Source organism: Alligator sinensis, unplaced genomic scaffold, assembly GCF_000455745.1.
Source record: "Alligator sinensis unplaced genomic scaffold, ASM45574v1 scaffold866_2, whole genome shotgun sequence".
NCBI lineage: Eukaryota > Metazoa > Chordata > Crocodylia > Alligatoridae > Alligator > Alligator sinensis.
In genome coordinates this window covers 2,740,978-2,746,207 of record NW_005841900.1, presented here as the reverse complement: position 1 = coordinate 2,746,207, position 5,230 = coordinate 2,740,978, and the positions used below count along the sequence as shown (strand labels likewise).

The window sequence follows — 5,230 nt, the reverse complement described above, 5'->3', positions numbered from 1 at the left end:
GCCCCCCCCCCCCGTGCCTTAACACACACCCAGTGTCACTTACGTCATGAGTTTTGCTTGTCAGCAACTTAAGATGCAGTTTCCCAGAAATCCCTACACCTATCACCTTGAACCTTGGCAGGCTTCATGCCCTCAGCAGAGGCTACCATCTCTGCAAGTTTCATCTGAATCAGCCATAAAACAACAAAGTTATAGATATTTCATTGATTCCCCATTATACTCTATGGCCAAATCTCCAAATCTCTCCTAATCAGCTCCGAATCTTCTGAAGCTGATTCGGCTTAACCGAATTGGAAAAGCAATTTGAATCTCTGAATCAAATCACTGGCTTCCAAATTGGCTGAATCTGAATCGAATAGTTCCCTATTCGCACAGGCCTATTGTTTAATTGCCCCCTTTATGCACCTAAGTGTCTGTATCCATCAAATGCCTTTGTCTTACACTTGGATTGTAAACCCTTTGAAGCAGGAACCATTTTTTTCTTTGTTCAGTTTCTTACACACTGAGGTTGGACCCATGTTATATGCCTGTACTGCAATACCTATGTTGTGAGGTATGAGTGCAATGCATATAGACTTATCTGAGCTAGCCTTAAATTAGCTACGTCTCCGACCAGTAACAGTGTTCAGGCGTCCACCATCAAGTGTTTACCCAGGCTCCAGGTAGGTTTGTACAGCCTGCACTGAAATCCATGGCTTCACACCTCTACTGCTATTAGTACCCAAAGTAGGTAGTGTACATCCAACTTGGACATATCTACATGAGCTGCAGTACATCTCTGTATTACAGTTTAGACCTATGCCATGGCTAGGGCTCCTATGCTACAGTAATACAAACAATAATAATATTAAAAATGCAGACATAACTTAGGGAATATATGTCTTTGTGGACAATGCTGAAGTGTTAGTAAAATATTATAGGATTTTTTTCAATCTCTTTAACATCTCTTTTGGCCATTCAAAATTGCAAATTCTGAATTACCATGAGACACTAGTCTGGAAGCTGTTAATTAGGTCTGAGAGAATCCTTCCAAATTCCTTTGTAAATTCCTTGAGCTTCCCTTGAGCTGTATGATAGTAAAAAAGTGCGCTTTCCTTATTGTCAAAATATAGTTATGTTGCCCGGCATTCAACCTTTGCTTTGGCATTTCCTGACTTCCAGAGCCAGATTCTGCCACATAACTCGGTTGACTCCAGTAGAGCTACATGAACAGAGAAGCTGGCCTTGAATGCTTAGCACTGAAAAATTAACATCATCTTATGCAGCATTTAATTTTCTAGGTGCTTCAAAAGAAAATAAGGTTAGGGACCACAGGTCAACAGTCCACTTAGTTTCAGTCTTTGACCTTGGTGGCAGAGCTTGTGATTTCTTTCCACCAGTCTGGTTCTCCAAAGGTCTAAGATGAACCCATTATACCAAAGACTCTATCTTTTCTGTATCAGGGCACCATCTTCCTGATCACGACTCCCAACCATGGATGTGGGTCAAGTCGGGCTTACCCTCCAATGCAGTAAGACAACCCTCTGGCACTTGTTTTGATCCCCTTCAAGTTGTGATTCCTAGGTAAAGAACCCCAACTTTAAACTAGGAGGTAATTGTTTGGTATATTTAGAGACCTGGCTCATTAGGTTCTAAATTCTGAATATAGACTCCCAAGTTAGATCCTTTATTTCATAGAGGCAACTATGTTTTCTAAGCAAGCGGGCTATAGATTAGGCTCATGTAAAGTAAGTTTGCACCAAATGATCTACGTCTGATCCTTTTTTCCCCTCTGTGGGTGCATCTACACATGCCATTAAAGTGACGTGATAAAATAGGTGCAATGTTGCACATGTGCATGGGACCACAGCAGTTTGAGCCAAGGTGATGCAGCCTTGGACTGGGAAGGGATCCAAGGAGTCAGCTCCAGGTGCCAGCATTGGGCAGTGGAGGGCTGGCTGGAGTAAAAGGGTGCTAAAGTACAGAGCTAGGCAGCAGGCACCTCAGCTGGCCCCTGTCACTGTCTATATGTGTGTTTCAGCGCACATAATTATTCTGCCATAGGATAGAATTGTCTCCAACAGTGCTATCCTATGGCAGAATTAATTGTTTTACTAAGCCCTAATAATGGTGCATGTGTAGACATTGACTCTTTATTACAGAGCTAATTGGTCAACTCCACAGTAAAGCACACATGTACATGTACCCTGTATGTATTAAAATATATCTTCCTATATTGCCTTCTCCCCTCCATAAAATACCTAAAAATAATATCTTCCTGTATTTCTGTATTTTCTTGGTATTACCCATATGAAAGACAAAGTTAAAAAATACATTTTACCAAACATAGGAGAATAGCATATTTGCTTACCTGAGTGAAGATTGATACTGAGTTTATAGGACAAACCTGGGATCTTACTAAAAAAAGAAAAAAAAATCCTTTCCAATGATATATAGCATAGCTTTTAAGACTTTCTAGCTTCAGAGACATTCTTATTCAGCTGTTTGTCAGTAAGTACTAGAGTGCTTCTCAACTGAATTACTTTTGCTAATGATGTCAGTGAATGCAGGATCAAGCCTACTTTAGTGAATATACATTGATTCCTAAGGAATGTAGATTTACCTTCATTTTCATTTGTGTTCTAGGCCAGTGGTTTTCAATCTGTGATCAGTGGACTCCTGGAGGTCTTCAGACTATGTCTAAGAGGTCTGCAAAAGATGACTACGATCATCAAAAGTATGTGAATATCCACACTTACAATTCAAAGGGGTCGGCACCTCCATTTGAAATATTTTAGGGGTCCACAAGTGGAAAAAAAGGCTGGAAACTACTGTTTTAGGCTGATCTGTTTTGTCTCAGTCCAGATATTATAATTATGGTCACCAGGAATTAGGTTCTCTTCATGTTTTGACTTTTTTGTGGTTTGCCCTCATTCCTGAAAACAGAGCTAAATCAAAGACAGATTTCAGCTAGAACCTGAAAGCTCCAGCTTCCATTGGCTTCCAAAGATTATTGAATAACTTTTTGTTTAACTTAAATTAGATTTGCAGAAGTTCTAAGAAAAGGTCTGTGAGTTCTTATTACTGTCTTGTAGCAACATGTTTTCTAAGCTGAAGTACTCTGTCGGATCACAAGATTTTTCCAAGCCTTTTGATTAAAATGACATTCATCACTTGGGGCACTATCACATATGCAGAGGTAGAGAGCAGGTAACCTGATTGCCCTAACTATACAGTCCACAAAAAACAGAATTGGACAATTTGCTGTAATTTAGAAATATGAATGACTGAATGCATGTACTGCACAAAATTATATATTTTATGTGAAGTCAAGATTGCATGTCTCTAATCAAGACTTAAAGTTTGAGAGATGAAATTGTACCATAATTATTTTCTTTAAAAAAAGAACAAAGTTATAAAAGCACCTTATCTTTTGTTGTGAAAATTTCGAGAATCACAGAATAAGGATGCAATAAATGGTACTAGTGCAAAACTACTGTTATCATTTACTTTAGTCTTGTACAAAATAAAATCATTTAACAATTCACTGAGTACTTTTCTAAACCCCTCCCCCCCCCCAAAAAAAACACCAAACAAACACTCGGCTATATGCAAAGTGTTCTGGATCAAATTTATTTTCTGTATAACTGTATAACTTCTGTATAACTATATTGACTTCAGTTCTGTTACACCAGAGATGAATACAGTCTTCACTCTTTTCAGCTGTTTTTTTTTCCTTTGCCTTGATTTTTTAATTTTCTTAAGCTTCAAGTGTTTAATTAAAATAAAGTTGTATTAATCTTCAAGCTAGTAGCCTGAATGTAACGGTTCCATGCATTTTAGAACAAAGAGAGATAAAATGCTAAATATTGTGTATTAGCAGTTTCTTAGTCTAAGCCCCCTTAACTTCCTTTATATTCCTATTTAGACTCCTTCAGTATCTGAACAAAACTTGGTGCCTTTGACAAAACTATATTAACCCTCATCCGTTCTCACGAAACCATAACCATTTTTGTTCTCATGGGATAGCTTGTTACCCTGCAATTTGACACTGTCAGTCTCATGGGGTAACTTGTTACACCACATGCATGAACAAAATGGAATCAGTGACCACAGTATAAATGTACCAAAAACTACTTATTAAACATACAGGTTGTTTGAAAGAGTATTTATGATGATTTAAATCCAAAATATTATTTAACTAGAACTATGAACAAAATTTAAACTTTTTTTAGGGTTTCAAAACGTGAATGAACAACTTGCTAAGTCTGCAGTTCACACTGTTTTCAAACTAGTAATGACTTTCAAAAACATTTCGTAACTGTTTTAACTAAATATTGCATTCCTCACAAAGCAGCAGTGATGTACTGTGGTGCACACAAGCAAATCATTTACAATCTTTGCATCGTTTCTCAGTCTTGCAGTCATCTGTTCTTGGACAAAAAACATAATGTCCACTCATGCTTGCAGAAGGTTCTGCTGGGGTGCATTGTTGCAATTTGTAGTTTAGGGCAGTCATACCAGAATTGATGGACTTAGACGGATTACATGTATCCATCATTCTTCATTTTATTTGTCTGCCGATCAACTGTTCTCAAACCTCCCGCAAAAGAAAGCGGTGTCTCCTTGAATGTGATCTTTGCTTCCAGTTTGTGTTGTGGCCTAGCCAAATAATAAGGCTGGCAATGGCAGCCACATCCAGCATATTGAAAAATAGTGTCATTGGCCACCTGTTGATTTTCCATCTGCAGGTGGACATATAAACCAAGTGGTTAAGGTTAGCCACCCCACCCTTATTTTTACTGTAGTCATGAATGATGTCTGGCTTTCTTTGCTCCACCCACTGACAGGTCATGTTCCTGGGTAACATTTGGCGAAATTACTTTGGGACACCTGCAAATTATTCTTGTAGACACTTTTTTGAACTCGGGTAGAATTTAGCTGCCTAAGTCCCCAGAATTGTTTCCAACTGACCCTGCTCCAACGACCATACAAGCACTGATGCACCTACATTTATCAGGTGCATTGATTTATGGCCTGGAAAGATACTAGGCACATAAACATAGGTTTCTGGGCATCCTCAGCAGTTATACACTTCAACCACTAACGAGTCAAGATCCCTCTGAAGTTCTATTGTGATCCACATGAGAGCTGGGATATACCCAAAGCCTGCATAAATCATAGTTTCATAGTTTCATAGTAGCTAGGGTCAGGAGGGACCTGAACAGATCATCTGGCCTGACCCCCTGCC

General features: G+C 38.8%; 1 long non-coding RNA gene across 1 annotated transcript in view; it reads right to left on the bottom strand.

Moving 5' to 3' along the window:
- Window positions 1-5,230, bottom strand: part of LOC112549361 — a 14,663-nt gene that overhangs the window by 5,069 nt on the left and 4,364 nt on the right. Inside the window, exon 2 of the long non-coding RNA XR_003092762.1 lies at window positions 2,603-2,688. This is a non-coding gene — a long non-coding RNA (uncharacterized LOC112549361). The remainder of the gene's footprint in view (window positions 1-2,602; window positions 2,689-5,230) is intronic.